Below are 26,627 nucleotides of genomic sequence, written 5' to 3' on the forward strand. Positions count from 1 at the left end.
ACTGGCCGGGGTGAGGAGGAGGAGGGAACTATTGTACCCGGCCGACAGGAGGACGCGCCCTGCCTCTGCCACCAAGAAGGTCTGGCTCGAGGTGGCAGAGGAGGTCACCAGCCAGAGCAACATCTCCCGCAGTTGGGTCCAGTGCAGGAAGCCTTTCAATGGCCTAACTAGGTCAGCAAAAGTGAGTACACTGACTGATTCTCCTGCATTCCATGGTGCACATCTCACCCTCCCACATCCACCACACCCTCCCCCCTCACATCACTCTGCACTGCCAAAACTACTCCATCACATCACTCCTCACACCCACTTAATGCTCATCCTCAACTTATCTTCACTTCCTGAGCACTTCCTCACCTCCCCATTTGTGACCCCACCACTACCACTCACCCCAATCCTCATCCAATGTGATGACCCTGTCTGATACTCACCCTCTGATGCACCTCTTCCACGGTCAGCCTCACCCAAAGCACTGCATTCATCGGTTGGCCACTTCACCCTCATTCACTCACACGTCTATACCTTCTCCCCTCTAGGAGAAGAGAGTCCAAAATGCACACGAGAGGGCGAGGACTGGAGGGGGGCCCATAACAAATAGTGGTCCTCACAGAGGAGGAGGAGGAGGAGGAGGCCCTGCAGATCACCCTCGAGTGCTTGTCCATCGGAGACGCCGAGACTGGCACCCCACAAACGTTAACAGTCATCACACACAACATGAATTGATGTTAACAATGATTGGCATGTTGAACACCTCATTATGCTCATCGCAACATGACACATCTGTGATGATGCTTAATATTGCCTTTTGTCCTCCTACAGGCCGTTCAACGACTGCAGTGACGGCAGAGGGCGATTCCTCAGAGGAGCTCCTGACCTCTGAGGGCACACCGTCACATCTTAGCGAGTCAACCACCAGCGCAGATACTCACACCTCAGTGGGTCCTAGTCGTCAGTTATTTGGGTTGGCACCTGGTGAGTCACCACACACAAGTGAGCACGAGCAGACACTGGTGGCAGGAGCAGCTGTGGAGAGTCCATGTCGGTGGGCGCACTCCTCTCCAGGCTCTGCTCAGCTGGACACAGATGCTGAACCCCGGGGGCCATTCTTTGAAAGGAGAATGATCGAGGGACAGCAGCACATTTGCGAGGCACTGGAACAGGTGCCACGCGCATTCTCCACAATAGCACAGAGGATGGAGGAATCCAACTCCCTCATTAGTGGAATGGTGAGGGAATCTCTGAGATAGTGTAGCACGTAACTACGGAAATGTCTGAGATAGTGTCACAGGTAAGTGCAGGAATATCTCCGATGGAGAGAAGGCTAGCCTCCTTAAATAGACAGACAGATACTTTAGAAGTCGCCTTCCAAGGCTTCGCACATGTCCTCCAAACTGTTCTCCAGCTGGGTGGTAGGAGAGATGGCGAAAGGGACATGGAAGTGGGGACGCCACTCAAATCACTCCCACGTCTCACCCGTGGCCCCCCTCTCAACCAGTACCGCAATGGTGCCTCCTCTCCAGGTGGCCGAGTCTGCCCCTGCACAGGTGCAGGTGGAGCAGTCTTTGGAGGGACCCTCAGGGGCTCGAAATCCCAGAGGGCGTAGGCCCAAAGCATCCAAGCAGTCAGGGCACGAACATGAGCAACCTGCCACTACCTCTGCTGAAGCCACAGGGGAAGCACCACGTAGAAGCGGTAGGGAGAGAAAGGCTAAAGATTTGTGATCATGAAGGATATGCACAAGGGCGTCTGACAGACTGGCATGTTTTTCATTTATATTTGTTTTTTGTTAACGTCACATTAAATGTTATCATTCTCACCTCTGCCACGCCTTGCCCATTCTTGACTGTCTTTTGTGATAGGGACCTTTCATGCGGTTCACCATGAATGCCGACACTTGATGCCACCCAATGGGTCACTTTACAGTGGGTGTATGTGTAGTTTCAGGACCGTTTTGTGCAGGGGTGGGGGGAGGGGCTGGTGTCGGTGCTGCTGCTCTTTCCAGATGGTGTGAGGACTGGACTCTTCTCACTTTGTGGTCTCCTTATGAGAACCGTTCACGTATGAGTGACTCCCTGGCCTCACGAGCAGCCAGGTGAGCCGCTGCTCTGCCCATGGGTTCGTCCTCCTCCTCCTCCTCCTTCTCCTTCTGTGGCGATGCTCTGATTGCTATATGGGTGCAATCGATTGCATCCTGCACCCATGGGAAGCCAGCTACAGAGTGGAATCCCACTGCCCTCTCCATCTGGCTGAGGTCGTCCATGGGGAAGTTGACATATTGCGAGGCCCTGCGAAACAAGGTGACCTGCCTTATGCACTGTGTGTGCAGACGACTGAGAGACCCCGGTGATGTCACCGGTGGCACCCTGGGATGATCCGGAGGCGAAGAAGTTGAGGGCGGTGGTCACTTTATCTGTGATGGGTGATGCTCGCTGCCAGGCCCAGCCGGGAGCAGCTCGGCATGAAGGAGGCTGCAGACGTCTGCGACCGCCTGGCGACTGACTCTCAGCCTCTGTAGGCACTTCTCCTCAGAGAGGTCCAGGAAGCTGAGCCTCGGTCTGTGGACCCTCTGACGAGGGTAGTGCCTCCTGCGAAGTCGGTCCCTCTGTTGTTACTCTCCGTGCTCTTGTGCAGGTGCCTGTGGTGCAGCACTGTGTGGTGGAGCTCCACGTGGCGGAGGTGAACACCATGCCTGGCGAGGATGGTGATGATCCTCGTCCTCGGACGTACCAGAGAATGCAGCCATCGCACACCCCATCCTGACGGTGTCAGTTTGAGGGGGTCCGAAAAGTTGGTCAATATATGCAAACAGAACAATTCTGAGTGGAAACCAAGAATTTTCAGTCTAAACACAAAGATCTCCCAGCCAAAAGTTTGTCTGAGAGAAATGAGTGCCCTGCTGCAATAACTCACCTTTTATCCCCATCTGTCAAACAGGGATTTAGATGTCCAAATGGCTGCCGGCTGAAACACGACTCCTTCAACATGGAGTGTTTCGCACAATGCGGGAAACACAATAAGGCAGCGTTGAAATCGTTTGCCTTCATAGCTAATTGCATTTTTGGATTTTTTTAACTAGTTTAAATACTTCAATTGCTGCTTTAATTATCGTCCCGCCGGATTTAATTGCGATTTTCTTTGCGCCCCCAACGCGCCCGCACTTTTGTTTTAAAATCGAGCCCCTGACCCTCCCTGTTGTTTGTCATTTTAACTGTCCCTCCTACTTTTGTAACGTTGACCATTCTGTTTGATCCCCTGGTCGACTGCAACCACGTTCAAGGTAACCTTCAGGAACAGTAGTGGGGGACAAGGGGGGAGGGTGACCTTAATATTTCATCGTCTTCCTGGACACTCTGCCGCTCTTTGGTCTGAACGTTGACATAGATTCATAGGATCATAGAACAGTTACAGTACAGGAGAAGGCCATTCAGCCCATCGAGCCCGTGCCGGCTCTTTGAAGAGCAATCCAGTTAGTCCCATTCCCCCGTTCTCTCCCCGTAACCCTGCAAATTTTTTCCCTTTGAGTATTCCTTTTTGAAAGCCACGACTGAATCTGCTTCCATCACCCATTCAGGCAGCACATTCCAGATCATAACTACTCGCTGCATAAAAAATATTTTCCTCATGTCGTCTTTGGTTCTTTTGCCAATCACCTTAAATCTGTGTCCTCTGGTTCTTGACCCTCCCGCCAATGGGAACAGTTTCTCTTTATTTATTTTATCTAAACCCTTCATGATTTTGAACACTTCTATCAAATCTCCTCTTAACCTTCTCTGCTCTAAGGAGAACAACCCCAGCTTCTCCAGTCTATCCCCGTAATTGAAGTCCTTCATCCCTGGAACCATTTGAGTAAATCTTTTCTGCACCCTCTCTAAGGCCTTCACATCCTTCCTAAAGTGTGGTGCTCAGAATTGGACACAATACTCCAGCTGTAGCCGAACCAGTGTTTTATAAAAGTTCAACATAACTTCCTTGCTTTTGTACTCAATGCCTCTATTTATAAAGCCCAGGATCCTGTATACTTTTTTAACCACTTTCTCAACCTGTCTTGCCACCTTCAAAGATTTGTGCACATATACCCCCAGGTCTCCCTGTTCCTGCACCCCCTTTAGAATTGTACCATTGTGTCACTGCACTTCTCTGCGTTAAATTTCATCTGCCATGTGTCCACCCATTCCGCCAGCCAATTTTTGTCCTCTTGAAGTCTATCACTGTCCTCCTCACTGTTTACTACACTTCCAGTCATTTAAGTCATTTGCAAATATTGAAATTGTGCCCTGTACACCCAAGTCCAAGTCATTAATATATATCAAAAAAAGCAGTGGTCCTAGTACTGACCCCTGGGGAACACCACTGTACACCTTCCTCCAGTCCGAAAAACAACCGTTCACCACTACTCTCTGTTTCCTGTCACTTAGCCAATTTCGTATCCATGCTGCCACTGTCCCTTTTATTCCATGGGCTTCAATTTTGCTGATAATCCTATTATGCGGCACTTTATCAAATGCCTTTTGAAATTCCATATACACAACATCAACCATATCGCCTTCATCAACCCTCTCTGTTACCTCATCAAAAAATTCAATCAAGTTAGTTAAACACGATTTGCCTTTAACAAATCCGTGCTGGCTTTCCTTTATTAATCCACCCTTGTCCAAGTGACTATTAATTTTCGTTTCCAAAAGCTTCCCCACCACTGAGGTTAAACTGACTGGCCTGTAGTTACCAGGTTTATCCTTACACCCTTTGTTGAACAAGGGTGTAACATTTGCAATTCTCCAGTCCTCTGGCACCACCCCTGTGTCTAAGGAGGATTGGAAATTGCGGCCTGTACTTCCACAATTTCCACCCTTACTTCCCTCAGCAACCTAAGATGCATCCCATCCGGACCGGGAGACTTATCTACTTTAAGTACAGCCAGCCTTTCTAGTACCTCCTTTATCAATTTTCATCCCACCCAGTATCGCAAGTACCTCCTCTTTTACTGTGACTTTGGCAGCATCTTCTTCCTTGGTAAAGACAGATGCAAAGTATTCATTTAGTACCTCCGCCATGCCCTCTGCCTCTATGCATAGATCTCCTTTTTGGTCCCTAATCTGCCCCACTCCTCCTCTTACCACCAGTTTACTGTCTATATACCTCTAGAAGACTTTTGGATTATGAACAACTTCAGACCTTATAACAGTGACTACATTTCAAAACATAGTTCATTGGCTGTCAAGCCCTTTGGGACATCCTGAGGTCATGAAAGGCACGATATAAATTCATTACTTATGAAATTGGTAATCAGTTGAAACTACTGCCTTGTGGCTAGTAAGGATTTGCTATCTCCTGGATAAAGCTCAGCACTGACTTCTCAGCTGGAGATGGAAGAACGATAGAAGCAAATTCTAGATCTCCAAGGGCACTCTCTTCGTCTACATCCTCAAGATTTTTCTAGTATATCCTTACAACACCACTTGGGGTGGCTCTAGGGTTGCCAACCCTCCAGGATTGTCCTGGAGTCTCCAGGAACGAATCATTAATCTCCTGGGTCACTGATGTAGGGGCAGTAACAAAAATTCTGCCTTTCATTAATTTTCTTATTTATTAGCTATAAAAATATCAGAGGCGGGAAAAAAAAGGCTTGAGCCGTCGGGGCGTTTGGAGGCGGGAGGTCATGTAACGAAACCTTCAGGAATACATCCAACCAGAGTTGGCAACCCTATATTGCTCCCTTGAGCAGATCGATCTGTGGGCAAGGGTTTTTAGGACATTCTTGGTCTCTTCCAGTCAAAGTCGGGGGGGGGGGGGTGGGGACTATCATGCTGCTTTTCTTGGAGATGTCGAGAAGTGGAAATACAGCTGGTGAACAGACTTTGACTGGTGTTGACTGTGTCGATGATGGCCAGGGAAGCATTAGGCTATGTAATATGGATTTGATTAATGTTGTCCTGAAAGCATAAACAACTAACTGAATGGTGTGTCAATAGTGGTCTGATGCACTGGTAAGAGGATGCCATAGTCTCATCAACTAGTTATGTTAAATATTTGTACTGGTTGCCTTTTAATGAATATTGATGTGGCCTATGCTTGTACATTTAATGAACCGTGTTAAAAGGAATATCTCTGCCCTTTTTGTTTGTACCCCAGGGTTATTGCAAAGAGCGATCAGCAATGACTTAGAATCATAGAGTCATAGAAGTTTACAACATGGAAACAGGCCCTTCGGCCCAACATGTCCATGTCGCCCAGTTTATACCACTAAGCTAGTCCCTGGCCCATATCCCTCTATACCCATCTTACCCATGTAACTGTCCAAATGCTTTTTAAAAGACAAAATTGTACCCGCCTCTACTACTGCCTCTGGCAGCTCGTTCCAGACACTCACCACCCTTTGAGTGAAAAAATTGCCCCTCTGGACCCTTTTGTATCTCTCCCCTCTCACCTTAAATCTATGTCCCCTCGTTATAGACTCTCCTACCTTTGGGAAAAGATTTTGACTATCTACCTTATCTATGCCCCTCATTATTTTATAGACTTCTATAAGATCACCCCTTAACCTCCTACTCTCCAGGGAAAAAAGTCCCAGTCTATCTAACCTCTCCCTATAAGTCAAACCATCAAGTCCCGGTAGCATCCTAGTAAATCTTTTCTGCACTATTTCTAGTTTAATAATATCCTTTCTATAATAGGGTGACCAGAACTGTACACAGTATTCTAAGTGTGGCCTTACTAACGTCTTGTACAACTTCAACAAGACATCCCAACTCCTGTATTCAATGTTCTGACCAATGAAACCAAGCATGCTGAATGCCTTCTTCACCACCCTATCCACCTGTGACTCCACTTTCAAGGAGCTATGAACCTGTACTCCTAGATCTCTTTGTTCTATAACTCTCCCCAACGCCCTACCATTAACGGAGTAGGACTTGTGTTTATAAAGTACCTTTAAACGTCTCAAGGTGTTTCACAGAGACAAAATGTAATTAAATAATGCCGAGCCAAAGGAGATATTCGATGGGGTTGACCAAAACCCTGATCGAAGAGGTAGGCTTTAAGGAGGGACTTAATGGAGGAGAGGAAGGTGAAGGGGTTCAGGGAGGGAATTCCAGTGCGCAGGGCCTAGGCGGCTGAAAGCACGGCCATGGGGCAAAGAGATGGGCTGATGGGGGGATACACAAGAGGCCAGATTCAGAGAAACTGAGTGTTCGATTGTGGGTTGGGGGGGGGGGCGGGGTATGGGGGGAGTTGGTGGTTGCAGGGCTGGAGGAGGTTACAGAGATAGGCCCCAAAATTCCTGGGCTGCGAGAGGGTGTAAGTCCCATTTCCGCTCTGGGGAGAGAGTGGAGTTTGGTGACAGAATGTAGGCCGGAATTCAACTCCATTAGAATTCTGCCCGTTTAGACCTGGCCTTTAAATTTTGTGGTGGGGGGCACGGCTGATCTTCTGCCCACCCTCCTTAGGTCAAGTGGCGGTGTCAGGAAATTCCTCTCTTTAAGCCCTTGACTGGCCGTAGTAGATCTCATATCAGTTGAGCCACGGTGAGCGTCCTCTTTGAGGCCTATGAAGGTCCCAAATATTGACTAGAATAAGGCCATCGATCCCAGGCAGGATCAATTACCTTCTCTAGTTGAAGTGGCTCCAGTGGGAGCCGAAGGCTTTAAAAAATATATTTTTCTTCTGCCCATCTAGGCCTCGGGGAGACCTCAGGCGCAGAGTGGTCAGGATCGGGGAGGGAGTTCCTGGGTCAAAGGTTAGCGAGGGTTCCCCTCCGCTCTGGCCCCATTTACACGAGCGGAGCAGGGTCCCGGGAATTTCCAGGACATAGGGAAAGGTGAGGCCAAGATGGGATTTAAACATGAGGATGAGAATTTTAAATTTGAGGTGTTGAAATGTAGGTCAGCATTGGACCAGCGGAACTTGGAGAGAGTAGAGATCAATGTCCATTATCTGGCATAATGGAGAGGATATGAACATCCGAATTAAGAGCAGGAGTAGGCCATTCGGCCCCTCGAGCCTCGAGGATCAATCCCCCTACACCAGTAATTAACTAAAATTGGTGGGTGATCAAGACTCACCTTATTTTGGTCTCACAGAACTAGAGAGGGAGATGAGGAGAAATGATTTTATGCCGTGAGTTGGAACGCACTGCCAGAAAGGGCGGTAGAGACAGATTCAATGGTAACTTTCAAAAGGGAATTGGATAAATACTTGAAAAGGAAAAATTTGCAGGACTATGGGGAAAGAGTGGGGGAGTGGGACTAATTGGATAGCTCGTTCAAAGAGCCGGCACAGGCAAGATGGGCCGAATGGCCTCCTTCCATGCTGTAAGTTTCTATAATTCTATGAAGAACTGAAGGCAAGTACAATGCAAATAATGTACATGTAATTTAACCTTTCATGGGCTATGAGGTTAACTTAGGTCAGACAGGAGGAAAACGATGTTAATGGCCAGTGCAGTGAGGCAATATCCTGCGTAAGTCTTCGCCCTAGAAAAACTTTTGTGGATGATTGTGAAGACGATAAATTGGTGAGGAGATAATAAGGCTTCCACAGTCAAACTGAAGTCCCACTCAAGTCATTGAGTGCATTTGCGGTTCAGTGAATCTTTCCTTTCTCCCTCTCCCTTTTCAGCTTTATCTTCTTTCATTTTCGCTTTTTCCCACATGACTGCGGAATGCACACATTTCTTGAATCAGAATTGCGACTGGATCTAATTAGAGGCGTATTTACATGAGGTCTCTCATTGGTATTTGGACCTTCTCCCGCTGAAGACGACGGACAGCCAAATTTCCTCGGAGCTGCTCCCACTCTGCCGCCGTGACGGCGCCTGAGACCCTCTTCACGTAGATAAGTGGGCTTTCCGGCACTCTTCCGGCGAAGTTAGGTTAGCCGTTCCATAGGTTTTCCAAGCCCATAACAACGTTGGTTAAACAGAACGGAGTGAGCAGGGTGAAATTCCCTTTGGCAGTAACGCTATGGTTACGACATTATAGTGCCAAAAAAGATCGAGGAAATTTGCGTTTTAGTGCGTTACGCTGCTTATGCGTTAATTGCAAATTTCTTTGATCTTTTCAACAGTGCGAATATAACGCCTGTCAAAGCCCCTCAGGACTCAGGTGCTGTAGCTTCACTATTCTAGTACAAGTTTCCTGGGTTGACGCCACGCCTGCAATCAATGTTACCTTAGACCAAAAAAACACAGGCCTAACGCTTCAGACAAGTGTTCGTGAGGAACTGGTGAGCTGCAGAAGGCACCAACTTCACTTACTGATTTCAGACTCTTCCAATCAACTTTTCTTAACCCCCTTCCTTCACGTTTTTTAATCACTGACTCCTGCGCTTCATTTTACCGTAGCACATTCCTCTCTACTCAGAAAGAAACATTTTGGGACCAACGACAAACCCGCCCTCAGTTTGACCTTGGAAAAGTGATGCCATTCCCCGTGGGCGCACCGTCATAATGGAGGAGGAGGTGCAGCAGCAAGGAGGCTGTATCTCCTCTTCTCCACCTTTACAAGAGGACGTTAAAGTCCTCCTCTGAGAGCCTCACTGTGAAGTGCCTTGGGACGTTTTGCCAGGTTAAGGGCGCTATATAACTGCAAGTTCTTATTGTTATTGTATCTAATCTTCCAATATTTGTCGATTAACTTTGCTCTTCTTTCAAGCAAGTTCTCTCGTTCCACCTGGGTGTTGTGCTTCGAATATATTTCTTGTATCAGACACACCAGCGGTGGCAGATGTATCGAACAGCATGCATTTATCTTGCAGGATGGGGCAAGCCTGGTGAACCATATGGTCAAACACTTCATCAATACAGGTGCTGTACATGCCGACATTCTGAGTGGTTCTCCAACTGACCTCCTCAGTTGTTGCCCTCTGTGCTACACCTGAAACACCAATAGCGGCATCAGAAAGAGCCCATCCCCCAGCCGCAAGGTACAAGGTTGTTTTGACAGGACTGTAGTTTTACTCCAATTCATCCAACATGGAAACAGGCCATTCGACTCAACCAGTCCATGTTGGTGTTTATCTTCCACAGTGACATTCCACCCACCCTCGATGGTGCCCTCCACATTGAAAGCATGGACTCCGGAGAATTCTTGACAGAGGTCCCCTCTTGTTGCTGGTCAGCCTCAGATTCATACTCCTTCGCTTCCTGGACCGCAGGTCCGACATGGAAGCGCTCACATTTTTGGAACCTTTCAAGTCAACTGGTGAAAGAAACCAGAACGTGCATCTTACCAGGTATCTACTTTTCAAATCCGCAGCTCAGAATTCCTGGTGTTTGTCCTTCAATAAAATCAGTGTAACTCACACTTACAAATCAGGAAGGGCTGTATTTCACAGTTGAAAGCTTCAATTTGTAACATAAAAATCAAAGTTTCTAATGCTCCGTGACCTCTTAGGAATGTCCATACTTGAAAGAACTGGTTGAATTGGGAAAGAGTCTGTACAAATGAACATTTTTTGCCTTACTTCCTGTATAAAGGAATGCACCAAAAATGGGTTTTTCTTAAGTTTGGGGAATATCCTTTCAGATTGCCTTTAAGAGCTACATTTCAGAAAAATGTATATTGCGGAAATGAGTTAAAATGAGTGTCATACGTGCTAGCTTGGCTCAGCTGACAGCATTCTTGTCTGTCAGAAGGCTTTGCGTCTAAGCTCCGCTGCTCACTTAAGCATATAATCTATACTGACACTCCAGCGCTGAGAAAGTGCTGCATTGTTGGAGCTGGTCCTTTGGACGACACTTTAAACTGATGCCTTGTCTGCCTGTTCCACTGGTCCAGTTGGGAGGTAAAAGGTCCCATGGCACCAATTGAAGAAGAGCAGAGAATCCCTCACAGCGTCCTGGCCAACATTCTTCCCGCCAACCAACATCACCAAAAACTGGTCATCCAGCAACAGCCTCCAGGAAGGGCAAACTTCAGATCAGGAGGAGACCCTAATAACAACCACATCCGCTTCATTTGTTTAGACTTAAATGATGTTGTTAATACACGAAGCTTATAGTATGGGAGCAAAGCCTACTAAAGAGAGAGAGGCCTCTTAAGCCATATTTATGCTCTGCTGACGGTCTGTATATTGTGCTTTTCAAATGCTCTTTGGAATTACTTATTTTTCACCGCAGGTGGAACTTAACAATAATGTCAGTGAAAGATATTTGGCTGAGATGCATCGCATGTTGAGTGCAGATCAGGACGTCTTGGTAACTCAGTTCCTCTGACTCTGGCCTCTTATGCATCCCCCCTCCCTTTGCCCCACCATTGGCGGTCGTTCCTTCAGCCACCTTGGTTCCACTCTTTGGAATTCCTTCCCTAAATCCTTCCACCTCCCACTACTCCTTTAAGGTCCTCCTTCGAAGCTATCTTATGGACCAAGCTTTTGGTCTCCCCATCTAACCTCTCTTTCTTTTGCTCAGGGTCCATTTTCCTCACACCTCTGACAAAATGATACCAACCATAGTAAATTTGTGGAGGGGGGCAACTGTATAGCCAGTAAGATGACTTAGAAATAAGTTAAAATGAAGGGTTCAAATATTTACTGCATTGTCTAACCAATGGCATACTGAAAGATGGACTTGACAGCTTAGCCCATAGGAATTGCAAGATGAAAAAAGACCAAAGTCCATCTAGTTCTCTTTCTATCATTCATGATACAACGATAATGGAGTTGTTGATGAATCATAGCAATCAATCTCTATCACTGAGTCTACAACAGACCCAGACATGAGGTGAGGAAAACCCCCCAGTGGTGGAGAGGTTTGGGAACCATAGGTCCAAAGTCACCTGTTTCCCCCCCCAAAGTCTGCTACACTTACAACTTACTCATATACTGTATCCCAAAACGTTATTTGCCTCAGATTATTTGCCAGAGAATGTGTTATCTTCAAATTACAAGTTAGGAACATTTGGGGTTGGCATCCAGAAAGAGTTTGAGGCTTCCAGGATTATTTCTTTCAAAATTCACACTGACTGGTCAACAGTTCTTGTGACCAAATGGTCTGCTGGACACTCAAAGAACCCAAAAGCTAGACTGGGACTAACGCTAGACTAAGCTGCATGCAATTTATCGCTCGTTGACATTAGCACTGTGAGAAAAAAATGACGGCCACAAGAAATGTTGGGGCATTTGAGATCCTGCACGACAAGTCAACTAAAGCATATCATAGTTGAATGCCTCCAGCCTGGAAGTTGCTATTGGCTTAAAGAATTACGTCAATGGTAACTGAATTAAAACTGTTCAGGAATGTGGGGAGTCCATCATATCTGCCACACGGTTTCTACCTGGCCAAAAGTATTGATGATGCCATGTGGTTGTATATATGCCAGGCTTGTTCTCTCGTTGATAATTTTTTATTAGTGCTCAGGATGTGGGCATCGCTGGCAAGGTTGGCATTTATTGTCCATCCCTAGTTGCCCTGAGAAGGTGGTGGTGGGCAATCTTCTGTTTGATACAGCAGAGTGACTTGCAAGGCCGCTTCACAGAGCAGTTAAGAGTCAACCAGATGGACTGGAGTCACATATAGGCCAGACCAGGTAAGGTTTCCCTCCCTGAAGGACTTGGTGAGCCGATTGGGTTTTTATGACAAACCGACAGCTTTGAGGCCCCTTTCACCCGTACCAGATTTTTAATTCCAGATTTTTGCTTTAAAACTGAATTCAAATTCTCAAACTGCCTTGGTGGGATTTGAACTCTCGTTCTCTGGATTACCGGTCCAATAACATGACCACCGAATGCCATCAAATTGGTGCTTAAGGGGCTAGGCCATCAAGTTCCAGTCTTCACACATCACCTGCTGACACGAAATGGATGTTGCCGTTGAGGCAGTGCCTCTCCTATCTGGATTCTGAACAGAGCTGCAGGGTCATTGAGTTACTATCGACCTTACGTTCCCCACAACAGGAGTCACTTGCAGCTCTCCCCCAACATTCGACTTCACAAGCTTTCGGAGGCTTCCTCCTTCGTCAGGTGAACGATGTGACATCGTTCACCTGACGAAGGAGGAAGCCTCCGAAAGCTTGTGAATTTAAAATAAAATTGCTGGACTATAACTTGGTGTTGTAAAATTGTTTACAATTGTCAACCCCAGTCCATCACCGGCATCTCCACATCATAACATTCGACTTAGTAGAGGGGGACGAGCAGGAGCAAAGAAGGGTTGCCAGAGATGTCAAAGCTAGGAACAGTGGAGGTCCAAAGAGATTTAGGGGTCCATGTAAACAGATGTAGCAGTCATGTACAAAAAATAATCAAGAAAGCTAATGGAACGTTAGCCTTTATAACGAGAGGGCTAGAATATAAGGGGGAGGAAGTTTTGTTACAGCTGTACAAAGCCCTGGTTAGACCACATCTGGAGTACTGTGTACAGTTCTGGGCACCGCATCTTAGAAAGGATATATTGGTCTTGGAAGGAATGCAGTGCAGATTCACCAGAATGTTACCAGGGCTCCAAAGGCTAGATTATGAGGAGAGATTACATAAACTAGGCTTGTATTCCCTGGAATATAGAAGGTTAAGGGGTGATTTGATTGAGGTTTTTAGGATTTTTGAAAGGAATTGATGGGATAGATAGAGAAACTTTTTCTGCTGGTGGGGGAGTCTAGGACAAGGGGCATAACCTTAAAATCAGAGCCAGGCCATTCAGGAGAGAAGTTAGGAAACACTTCTTCACGCCAAGGGTGGTAGAAGTCTCCCGCAAAAAGCAGTAGATGCTAGCTCAATTAATCATTTTAAATCTGAGATCGATAGATTTTTGCTCGCCAAGGGTATTAAAGGACATGGAATTGGGATACAGATCAGCTATGATCTCACTGAATGGTGGAACAGGCTCGATGGGCTGAATGGCCTACTCCCGTTCCTATGTTCCTAAATGGCACCAATGGTGTACTGGTCAGGACTGGTACCTGTGCCACCCACTGCATGTACAGGCCTCATGCCCAGCTGTTTGGCAATCATTGAGGATCACTGGCTCCAGAAGCTGAGGTTTAGTAAAGAGGGAGCTTTAAACTCACCAAACCCACGGCCTAGAAACTGGACGCGGGGAACGAACCCTGTGCCAGAAACGGGTAGGCACATGGTACACCCACTATTGGGCCTCGTGCCTTATTTACAGGAGAACGGTGTCGTTACAAGTAGATCCTGTGGGGGGGGGGAGGGAAGGGGTTGCTGGTGGTTGAGATGATCAGGAGGGGGCCAAACCGCCATCGGCAAAGGTCTTCAGCACTGCAGTGGGCTGGGAGAAGCAGCCTTGGACCTCGCAGCCCCACATCCAGGTAAATATTTTTTTCCTGTTGTGAGCTTCACCGAACTAAAGTTTAGTCTTGGTGTTGGTTGTTGCAAAAACATCTGGCAGCCTCCAGCTGACCCTTTAAGGACCACCAGTTAGGCCGCATGTAGACCTGGTTTTCCTGAACGTACCTGATCCACCACCAGCTGCGTTCGGGGCAGACCAGTTTGGGGAAAGGGACCTGAACGAGGCCTTAGGCCCCCCCTGGACGCCTCTTTTTTCTGTCTTCACCAATATGGCGGGCGGCGCACTTCCTGTGCAGAATAAGCGAGTGCACGGCGCCCGCCATATTGGACGCCTCAGCGCCCGTTTTATGGCGTCATTCAATTTCCAGGACCTTGTCTTCTTCTTCGGCACATTAAACTCTCACACAATTTTCACCAATTATTCTCATTTATAGTCAAGATAACTTGTCAGCAAAAAAACATGTACGTCAGGAATAGTTAATACATGACTATCACTGAAGGATGTGACTGTGTGCCCATCTAAAATGAATCGAGATTGTGGATTTCAGAAGCGACTGTGTAAATAAGGCTCAGGCCACAGTCTGGACTCTGTCAATGCTATGATTGTGGAATTTCAAAAGGTCAAAGTTGAGATGCCAACAAGTTGTAAATATAAAGAATAACATTTCAACACGAGACAGTCTGTTTGGTACGTGTTTAATTCCAGTCAGGTGATTAATGAGGTGAGAGTAAGGTCACACTCTTAAACGTCGCACATGGTGATCCTATCAAAACTTGTGTGGTTTGGCCGCATGGCACCTCTCATCTCCTGATGGACTCAGGCTTGGGGTATCATTGCTTTCGGCAGGGCCACTCCCAGTGATACACAGGTGCAGAAACCTGGCTGGATATTGCAGCTTACAAACTATTGGGATTTATTGCCACTGAAGGCTTTTGAGGGTTAAATTAAGAGGACAGGTTGCAAAAGCTTGACTTGTAATTCTCTTGCGTTTTGAAGATAGAGGGGTGGTTTGATCGCGGAGTTTAAAATGTTAAAATGATTCGATAGGGTGGATACAGGGAAACTATTTCCACTGGTGGGGGAATCAAGAATGAGGGGACATCATCCTAAAATTAAAGCATTTAGGAGGGAAATCAGGAAGTACCGTTTGACACAAAGGGTGGTAGAAATCGAGAACTCGAAAAGTGCTGTGGACCCTGGGACAATTGTAGCTTTCAAGACTTGAGATCGATCGATTTTTATTAGCCAAGGGTATCAAGGGTTATGGAGCTAAGGCAGTTGAGGCACAGATCAGCCATGATCTAATTGATGGCGGAGCAGGCTCGAGGGGCTGAATGGCCTACTCCCATTGGAAATCAGCTATGTCTTGCTTTGTAACATTTATACAAGTAGAGATTGACAAGATTTTTTAAAATTGTGATGGTGGTGTTGCAGTGAGAGTGTTCAATGGGGGAACACTCATGGGGGGTTCAATAGGGGGTTCAGTGGGGCTTCAATAGGGGAACACTCATGGGGGGTTCAATAGGGGGTTCAGTGGGGGTTCAATGGGGGAACACTCATGGGCATTCAATGGGGGATTCAGTGGGGGTTCAATGGGGGAACACTCATTGGGGGTTCAATAGGGGATTCAGTGGGGGTTCAATGGGGGAGCACTCATGGGCGTTCAATGGGGGGGTTCAGTGGGGGTTCAATGGGGGAGCACTCATGGGCATTCAATGGGGGGTTCAATGGGGGAACACTCATTGGGGGTTCAATAGGGGGTTCAGTGGGGGAACACTCATGGGGGTTCAATGGGGAGTTCAATGGGGGAATATTCATGGGGGTTCAATGGGGGGTTCAATGCAGAACACTCATGGGGGTTGAATGGGGGTTCAATGGGGGAACACTCATTGGGGGTTCAATAGAGGGTTCAGTGGGGGAACACTCATGGGGGTTCAATGGGGGGTTCAATGCAGAACACTCATGGGGGTTGAATGGGGGGTTCAATGGGGGAACACTCATTTGGGGTTCAATGGGGGAACACTCATGGGGATTCAATAGGGGGTTCAATGCGGGGTCAATGGGGGTTCAATGTGGGGTTCAGTGGGGGAACACTCATGGGAGTTCAATAGGGGGTTCAGTGGGGGAACACTCATGGGGGATCAATAGGGGGTTCAATGGGTGTTCAATGCAGGGTTCAATGGGGGAACACTCATGAGAGGTTCAATGGGGGATTCAATGCAGAACACTCATGGGGTTCAATGGGGGAACACTCATGGGGATTCAATAGGGGGTTCAATGGGGGTTCAATGGGGGAACACTCATGGGGGTTCAATGGGGGTTCAATGGGGGGTTCAATGTGGGGTTCAGTGGGGGAACACTCATGAGGGTTCAATAGGGGGTTCAATGGGTGTTCAATGGGGAGTTCAATGGGGGAACACTCATGAGGGGTTCAATGGGGAACCGTTTTGATTCCCCCATGCCACTGAGTTCCCAGTTTCAGCCGTGAGGTGGAAGACAGAGATATTCCTTTAAGGGGAGTAGGAGAAGCAAAAGGTGGAGAGAGAGAGCGAGAGCGAGAGAAACATCTGGCTATTCCTGCTGGCAATTGGTTCATCACAGTATTAGCAGAGGCCTGGGACCACATCATCCGCATGCACTGTCAGCCCAGGGAGATCAGGACAAAGATTTTATACTGTTACAGTATGGAGTACAGCCTGTGTTGGGCCTCACAGTGGCTCCTTCTCACATCTAAACCAAACTGGAAATAGAAGCATTTGAAGGACTGCAAGTCTTCTACTGGTGTGAATATGCGATAAAATTTATTGGAGCCCAACGCAATGGGGATAACTTTAATCTAACACCCCCCTCCCCCGCACACCGAGGGGGAAATTGAGAGGATCAGATCGACTGCCTGCTTTACACCCCGTTCGAATTTACTTTCCAGTGACTTCAGTTATAAATACACAAAGACTCCCTGAATTCATGGACAGTTGGTCCACCCGTAAACACAGTGGGGGTTAAATTGGGACTCGTAGGGTCCATTTTTCAGGCGCATATCGGTCTCCTAAGGCCCCAAAATGGCGAGCAGGAAGCATGTGCACACTTGCCGCCCGCCATATTGGGTCTTTACCTTTACCCGCCCCTGAAGCAGGCGTTAGGCCCCTTCCGCATGTAAATAAGGGGCCTTATTTAAATTTTTTAAAAGCTAAGTATGTACCACAATCACCATCCCGGTCGCCACCGCTCCATGGCCCCAGATGCCTGACCTCTGACCTCCAGGCCCCCCCTGATCTCCCTCCCTCCCAGCCCGGACCACCAGGCCTGATCTCCCTGCCTGACCCCCTGACAGCAAGCCTGAGACCCCCAGTTCACTTACCTGTGGGCCGAGGTTAACCCCCATAGCTCATCTCCCACACAGATATTAGAAAAGAGATCAGAGATACGGTGGTTTTGTCTGTCACAAAAGGATGCTTATCTTTAGAGCATCAAGGCAGTTTAGAATGAGTTGCCTCTCACGGGTATTGCAGTTCCTCATTGTGCCTTACTGCGGCTGCAGAACCTTAATGGGTTAAGAAAGAGCATTAAAGATAGCACCTTATCATAGCCCTCAGAAATGTCTCAAAGCCCTTCACATAAAATGAATGACTTTAAACTGCACTCACTGTTGTTATGAAGGCAAACACAGCAGTCATTCTATGTACAGCAAGAAAAGATGAATGAACTGTTTTTGAATGAGCAGTTAATCTGTTTCTTTACTGGTACCAGTCGAGAGAAAAATGTTGGTCCTGACACTGAGAGATCGCATTGTTCGTCACTGGTCATTTATCTCATTGCTGTTTGTGGGATCTTGCTGTGCACAAATTGGCTGCTGCGTTTACCTATTTAACAACAGTGACTACACTTCAAATTAATTCATTGGCTGTGAAGCACTTTAGGACCTGATGGCTGTAAAAAAGTGCAAAATCTTTTTTTTCCAAATATGGTCACGGGGAGCATTGACATCTGCGTGAACCACGTAACCAGGGCTTCTGTTTATATCTCAACAAAAGGCCAGGCCACTTCTGTACTCCCTCAGTACTGTACTGAACTGTCAGCCTCGGTTATACACTCATCGTGCTGGACTGAGAGGGCTTGAACCCCTAACTCTCTGACTGAGAGGTGAGAGTGCTACCAACTGAGCCAAGCTGACACTTCAAGAAGACGAGTCTCTCACATTTCTCAAAAGAGCATTCCACCTTTTTTCGAACAATAAAGTGGTGCTTACAATTAATAACAGTTCTTCTTAAGGTTGATTTTTCTTCCTCTTAAGTTCTCCCTCCGGCCTCTTTAAGGTGCTGACTAGTGTTGGGCTACACTCCATAGGTATTGGACAATATTCAGAAACCTTACCCTTCTTGACTGGTGAGCCCTCACAGTGCGTGTTGGAAGACTATTCAAATGTAGTGGGGCATCTTTGCCACTGACCCTGTCCTTCCCTGATGTCCACACACACACATGCGTCTTGTTCACTGCGTAAGAGATCATGAAGGACTAACCCTATCAGATATTTATCCCTCCCTAGCCCACAGTTATAGCAGCCCCACTGAGATCAGTTAACTCTCTTCATACTGTAACTCAGACTGGGAGTTGAACCTGGGCCTTTCCTTGTCTGTATGAATCAGTTCGTATACCCACTGAGCCATTTTGGGGGGTGCGGGGAGTGCATTTTCTTAATGTTTTCTCACTGACTTGAGCAAAAACAAGACGCTTTAAACCAGCATTGGGACTTGCCCATTGTTCTTTTGATAATTGAAAGAGAGTTAGGAATCAATTTCACCTTTCCTGAGTGACCCCCTCATGTCCATCCCTTTGGTGACGTCAGCTTTCTCCTGCTTGAGTGAAACATAATTTCTTCGGTGACTGTAGAGACTTTACAACATCGGAACAGGAGTAGGCCATCCAACCCCTCGGGCCTGTTCCACCATTCAATTAGATCATGGCCGACCTGTACCTCAATAATAATCACTAGGGGCATAGGCCTGTGTGAACTTTACTTTAGGAAGGATGTGCAGGCCTTAGAGAGGGTCTAGAAAAGATTTTCTAGAATGATTCCAGGGATGAGAGACTTCAGTTATGTGGATAGACTGGAGAAGCTGGGATTGTTCTCCTCAGAGCAGAGAAGGTTGAGATGAGATTTGATAGAAGTGTTCAAAATCATGAAGGGTTTAGATAAAGTAAATAAAGAGAAACTGTTCCCATTGGCGGAAGGGTCGAGAACCAGGAAACACAGGTTTAAGGCGATTGGCAAAAGAACCAAAGGCGACATGAGGAAAATTTTTTTTACACAGCGAGTAGTTATGATCTGGAATGCGCTGCCTGAAAGGGTGGTGGAAGCAGATTCAATCATGGCTTTCAAAAAGGAATTGGATAAATACTTGAAGGGAAGGAATTTGCAGGGCTATGGAGAAAGAGCGGGGGAATGGGACTAACCGGATTGCTCTCACAAAGAGCCGGCACGGGCTCAAAGGGCCAAATGGCCTCCTTCTGTGCTGTAACCATTCTATGATTCTATGAAAGAGGCTTTAAAAGGGTGAATGGAAGGAAGCTTTTATACTAGCGCTGTCCTTTAAGGGAATGTAAAATGGGCTTGAGATACAAGAGCAGATTTTCCTGGTCCAGTGTTCGGGGCAATTCGATCGCCTGGGCACAGCGAACATGGGTCACTCGAGCTGGGATGGACACCAGTCCATTAATTTAAATCGAGAGGGCTCCCTTACCAGTGTGCACTCCTCCCCATTGGATTTCCCTGTATCCCCTGTGCCTGGACGATCCATTTGACCCAGGTATGGGACCAGTCGAACCCAGCCCACTAAATGTTACCAAAGCAAGTACTCCCTCCCACACGGAAGAATTCCATCCAAATAAATGATTCACATTACTTGGCTATGACTTCACGGAATACAGTTAAGGCTGCCAAACATATTCCAGGAGGTTTCATCACATGACCTTCTGCCTATAACCGCCCCGCCCCCACGCTCCCGCCATTGGTCGCCTGACGCGTCCATCCTCGCGACGCCCCTCCCCCTTCCCACGGCCAATCGGAAAGCGAACAGACTCGTCGTTACCCGGCGATTGGACGATTCTCGACTTTCGGTCAAACGACCTTCTTGCCCCATCTCTGATATTTTTTAAATGCCCCAATGTTTTTCTCTTGGGTTCTCCTGGACACTTAATCTATCGTCCCTGCAGACTCCTGGACAAAACTGGAGGGATCGCAACCCTGCTGACAGACAACATGTAATGTCATCTGTTCACTAGTGAGGTTAATTTGAAGACTCCCACTCCCACCAACTCTGCGCTTGTGAAAGAACACCACCAGTGTGAAATAGCCTGAATTCCTTTGCACTGTTTTTGAAGTCTATAAGAAAACAGGAGTTCAAAGGAAAAAATTCTAAATCCAGCCTCTGAAAATAGGAATCCTGTTTCACAAAATAAACAGAAACTGGTGGGAAAGTTCAAACATAAATTAAAAATAAAACATTTCCTTTCTGCTGGAAAGTTTCTCTCTAATGCTGTTGCCGTAAGCAATTCCACCAATCGTGAAGGGTTACCAAAAGACAAACAGCTGGAAAGAACTGGGTTTCCAAGGATACGTGACTCTCGTTATTCCTTATATGGTCTGGGAAAAGGCCTAGACTTTTGTGCCAGCAGAAGTTTTACAGATAAGATCACTTCATTCCCGATTCTCAGATGTTTAAAACATTAAAAAAAAACTGTTGGCTATGACTTTCAGGCCAATATTAACAAACAAGCAACTAGTACGTTTCAGAATCTCTGAACCGATGACAAGAAGTAGTCATTTTAATGAGATCACTTGAATGTTACAGAAACCAGCTGAATACCAATCATGGAGAATGTGCTTGGTCAGGAGATAATGCTGGAATGAGTTGTTAGTTTCTCAGTTTGTTTCGGTCCAAGGCTGTGTAACTCCACGTGAAATAGTTGAGGCAAATAGCATAGATGCCTTTAAGGGGAAGCTGGATAACTTCATGAGGGAGAAAGGCCAAAGGAATAGAAGGATATGTTGCCCAGATCCAAACCCGCACCAAATCCCGTTCATCCTGTGCTCGCTGACCAACATTGGCTCCTGGTCTGGCAATGCCTCAGTTTTAAAATTCTCATCCTTGTGTTCAAACCCCTCCCTACCTTTGTGACCTCCTCCAGCCCTACAACCCTCCGAGATCTCTGCGCTCCTCCAATTCTGGACAATTGCGTATCCCCGATTTTATTCGCTCCACCATTGGCAGCCGTGCATTCAGCTGCCTAGGCCCTAAGCTCTGGAATTCACTTCCAAAATTTCTCCGACTCTCTACCTCTCTCTCCTTAAAACCTACCTCTTTGACCAAGCTTTTGGTCGCCTGTCCTAATATCTCCTTATGAGGCTTGGCGTCAAATTTTGTTCGATAATCGCTCCTGTGAAGCTCCTTGGGATGTTTTACCACGTTAAAGGCGCTACATAAATGCAAGTTGTTGTTGTTGAGAGGGTGAGATGAAGTAGGGAGGAGAAGGAGCATAAACACCGAATGGCCTGTTTCCATGCTGTAGACCCTATGTAATTCTACGTAACTGACCAACATTGAGAGATGGGTGCTCACCGAGGAACAGCTGAATGGTTGGAGGATGGGGCAATGGTTTTTTGAAACATTCCAATCTTACAAAGCGTTAACCTGTCTCCGAAACCAGGAGCTAATCCGGGTCTGAGCAGCTCCTGTCGGGGACAATACTCGTTTGTGTCGTGTGTCAGCTTTGAATTTCTTTTGAAAGGGAAGTAAAATTAATCACTGGAGATGAAGTGTTAATCTGAGTCAGATGGAGAAAGAAAGAAAGATTTGCATTTATATAGCACCGTCCATGACCTCAGGACGTCTCAAAGTGCTTTACAACCAATGAAGTACTTTTGAAGTGTAGTAACTGTTGTAATGTAGGAAACACGGCGGCCAATTTGCGCACAGCAAGGTCCCACAAACAGCAGTGTGATAATGACCAGATAATCTGTTTTAGTGATGCTGGTTGAGGGATGAATATTGGCCCAGGACACTGGGGAGAACTCCCCTGCTCTTCTTCGAAATAGCGCCATGGGATCTTTTACATTCAGCTGAGAAGGCAGATGGAGCCTTGGTTTAACGTCTTGTCCAAAAGGCGGCACCTCCAACAGTGCAGCACTCCCTCAGTATTGCACTGGAGGGAGTGGATGTTTAAGGTGGTGGATGGGGTGCCGATCAAGCGGGCTGCTTTGTCCAGGATGGTGTCGAGCTTCTTGAGTGTTGTTGCACCCATCCAGGCAAGTGGAGAGTATTCCATCACACTCCTGACTTGTGCCTTGTAGGTGGTGGAAAGGCTTTGGGGAGTCAGGAGGTGAGTCACTCGCCGCAGAATACCCAGCCTCTGTCACAGAATCACATCCAGAATCCAGCTCATTGGATAGCTGGGATTCTCTGTGCTCTTGGAGGGGCTAGTCCAGATCTGGAAACAGGCAATTGTGGAGAACGTTGTTGAAATGTGGATGACATTGTAAAGCAAATGATAGAAATGGAAGACTGCACTGTAGTGAGCTGAGGGTTCTGCTCATTACTGTCAAGTGTAGCAATGTCATTCAGATCAACTTAAAGACTAACTGTTCAGCAGCATCTTAATGTGATTCCTGACCAGTGATTATATTACTGGCTTCAAGGAAGGTAAATAACCTGCAGTTAATGACGCACCATGGCTGCAGTGTGTCCTATCTACAGGATGGATTATAGCATCAAGGCTTCTTCGAGAGCATCTCCCAAACCCGTGACCATCACCACCTAGGACAAAGGCAGCAGATGCATGGGAACACCATCACCCCCAAGTTCCCCTCCAAGTCACACACCATCCCGACTTGGACATACATCACCGTTCCTGCATTGTCGCTGGGTCAAAATCCTGGAACTCCCTTCCTAACTGCGCTGTGGGAGAACCTTCACCACACGGACTGCAGCGGTTCAAGAAGACGGCTCACCGTCACCTTCTCAAGGGGCAACTAGGGATGGGAAATAAATGCCGGCCTTGCCAGCGAGGCCCACATCCTGAGAATAAATTCTTTGAACTCAGGTGCGAGCTATGCAGGCTGCCTTTTTTGGTCTCAATCTCTGCAATGCCACCACATACAGGTGACCCATTGCCTTATTTTGTGAAGCAGTGGCTGCTTTGCAAGTTGAAAATACTTTTTAACACCACAACTGCGTCAACTGTAGTGTGCTGCCAAACAAACACAAGTTTTTAGCAAATCATTTTTCCACGGTCTTACTTTCCTTCTCAAGCTGTGACAAATTATGGCCATTCTTTTTCAATACATTAACAGGACCATTATCAAATACTCTAGAAACAACTTTATTTATATCCCGCCTCCAGCTATAAGAAATTCCACTTTTATTCAGAGAGAGACTGCAAAGCTCATTTTGTGAGGGAGGACCTTAGGGGATCGTGGGAATGGAACACTAACAGTTCACGACCTTTCATCTGGGATGGCCAAAAGTGGATCTATAATTAAACTTTTCGGGGAAAACCAAAGCTCCAAATTATCGGCATCTCAAATCTATATGTAACCTGTCTATTTTAAAGCTTTATTCATATGAAGGAAATAATTTATTGCTTTGTGTATTAGTTATTTTCCTTAAGGTAATCCTTTTGAAGAATTGCCTCCAAAACCAATCATGGACAGTACACGGATGGATTAACTGTTCGCCTGACTTCTTTTTTCTCAATGACATTTAAAGGCGCAAAATAGCAGCCCAGAAGTTGCTGTTACTAGCGTTATTAGCAGACAAACGCTGACTATCTTTGTATATCCTCCTAACCTCACAACCTCTACCATTCTGAAGGACAAGAGCAATAATGTCATGGGAACACCACCATCTCCAAGTTCCCCTCCAAGTCGCACACCATCTCGAGGTAGAAATATATCTCCATTCCTCGACCATCACTGGATTAATATTGCTGACGTGCCAACATCGTGGGAGCATCATCACCATGACTGCAGTGGTTCACGAAGAAGGCCCACCGCCACCTTCTCAGGGCAACTAGGGATGGGCAATAAATGCCAGCCTTGCCAGCGATGCCCGCCTCCCGAGAACAAATTAAAAATCATTCGTTTGGAACCTATTTTGATACAGCTGTTAATGCCTACGTTCAAGTAGCAGAGGGGCACTATGCAAAGGTGTTTAGGGTTTGCTTGTGAATGTGGTCTAATGTTCCCATTCACTCAGGAAACACCGTTAGGCAGATTTTCATCTTATTGCTTTTGGCGTAAAGGATCTCCTGGGCACAGGGTTAGAGGGAAATCTTGCAGGGAGTGTCTAATAGAGCTAACTCATTTTTCATCCATTTCAATTGATGGATCTTCCCGACTCAATACCAACAACAACTTGCATTTATATAGCGCCTTTATTGTCCCAAAGCGCTTCACAGGTGCGATTACCAAACAGAAAAAGAATTGACACCAGACTAAAGAAGGAGACATAAGGACAGGTGACCAAAATCTTGGTCAAAGAGGTAAGTGTTAAGGAGCGTCTTAAAGGAGGAGGAGAGGTGGAGAGGTTTAGGGAGGGAATTCCAGAGCTTAGGGCCCAGGCAGCTGAAGGCACGGCCGCCAATGGTGGAGCGAAAGAAGTTGGGGAGGCACGAGAGGCCAGAACTGGAGGGACGCAGAGATCTCGGAGCGTTGTAAGGCTGCAGGAGGTTAGAGAGTTAGGGAGGGGCGAGGCCATGGAGCGATTTGAGCACGAGGTTGAGAATATTAAGATTAAGGCATTGGTAGACTGGGAGCCAATGTAGGTCAACGAGCACAGGGGTGATGGGTGAACAGGGCTTGGTGCGAGTTAGGATACGGGCAGCAGAGTATTTGAATGACTCAAAAGACGTTCTGGGGCTCACACGCCCATTTTGTCAGCTTTAAACTTATGGTTTTAGAAGGTTACAGATATTTCAAAAGCTGAACTTTGAGTTTATTTCTCACAACTGTAGGATGCCTGAATAGGCCGGGGCTTCTGTGCGAGATAAAGAAATGGTTGAAGCTCAGTGTCAGAGGTCGTATGCTAATCTTTTACCGGGAGTGAACGCTGCCTGCAACCTTGTCACAAGAATTCGAGAATGCTGTGTGCATCTGGTAGCCATCACGTAAGAATTCACACATGTGTGTTATCATGTTCCTTGCGTGTGGATTTTATCATTCCACTGGGCAATGTAAATACCAATTACTGCCATAAAATCGAATCACATCAAATAAAAATATGGTTCTCATTCTAATAATGTGTTAAAAGAATGAGTCTTGGTACCTGTGAATCAGGAATAAAACAATTGGGAGAAAGCCCACATTTTCACCTTTCTTTGAGGTGCAGTGTTTCAAGGCTGAGTCCGACATTGGGAATCCAGGAAGCAGCTCCTTAAGAAATAAAGTCGCCTCGGGTTGTGATCTGGGTGGTTATGATGGGACCCTGCCTGAGTTTGCAGGGTCAGTGAGATGGTATCTCGTTTGCAAGGGGCAAGTGTCACTTTTGGTGTCCGCCTGCCCGAAACTCTGGAGTCTCCCCACCCGTTGTGTGTGTGTGTGCGTGTGTGGGGGGGCGGGGGTGAGGGGAAGGGAGCGGTAGGAGGAGGTCTGGCCAAATCCTCCTCAACCCACTGGTCCCATTGGCCCACCTGAGCGAAGGGGCCAATCTGGGTGAATTTGTTTGGGTCTTCATTTGTCCAAGTCACGTGCCTGGTCTGGTCACCACTGGTGAGGCCCACGTAGATCCTTGTGGAGGCCAACACACGCCCACTCACCAGGCATATAAGATATTAAGGGGAACAGATAGGGTGGATAGAGAGAAACTATTTCCGCTGGTTGGGGATTCTAGGAGCAGGGGGCACAGTCTAAAAATTAGAGCCAGACCTTTCAGGAGCGAGATTAGAAAACATTTCTACACACAAAGGGTGGTAGAAGTTTGGAACTCTCTTCCGCAAACGGCAATTGATGCTAGCTCAATTGCTAATTTTAAATCGGAGATAGATAGGTTTTTGGCAACCAAAGGTATTAAGGGATATGGGCCAAAGGCAGGTATATGGAATTAGATCACAGATCAGCCATGATCTTATCAAATGGCGGAGCAGGCACGAGGGGCTGAATGGCCTACTCCTGTTCCTATGTTCCTATCTGAACGTACAAAAAATAATACAGGAAAGGACCTGTCTGTCCCACACAGTTTTAATGTCTTGTGCATCATAATACATACACTCTGCACCCCATCGTCTAACTTCCTGGGAGAGGCGAGAAACCAGATAAAACACACAGGACAATTAGGGGCAGAAAAGAAATCTGGAAAATTCCTCTCCGATCCCCTTCGGTGATCGAAATGACCAACTG

At 46.9% G+C, this 26,627-nt stretch overlaps 2 long non-coding RNA genes across 2 annotated transcripts in view; one reads left to right on the forward strand and one right to left on the reverse strand.

Annotated features, from left to right (window-relative positions):
• The window catches only part of LOC137304723 (uncharacterized), a 40,781-nt gene extending 30,496 nt beyond the window's left edge, over window positions 1-10,285 (reverse strand). The window contains exon 1 of the long non-coding RNA XR_010958630.1: window positions 10,225-10,285. This is a non-coding gene — a long non-coding RNA (uncharacterized lncRNA). The remainder of the gene's footprint in view (window positions 1-10,224) is intronic.
• The window catches only part of LOC137304725 (uncharacterized), a 153,702-nt gene that overhangs the window by 32,494 nt on the left and 94,581 nt on the right, over window positions 1-26,627 (forward strand). The window lies entirely within an intron of this gene.

The sequence above is a fragment of the Heptranchias perlo genome, chromosome 38 (assembly GCF_035084215.1).
Source record: "Heptranchias perlo isolate sHepPer1 chromosome 38, sHepPer1.hap1, whole genome shotgun sequence".
Classification (NCBI taxonomy): Eukaryota; Metazoa; Chordata; class Chondrichthyes; order Hexanchiformes; family Hexanchidae; genus Heptranchias; species Heptranchias perlo.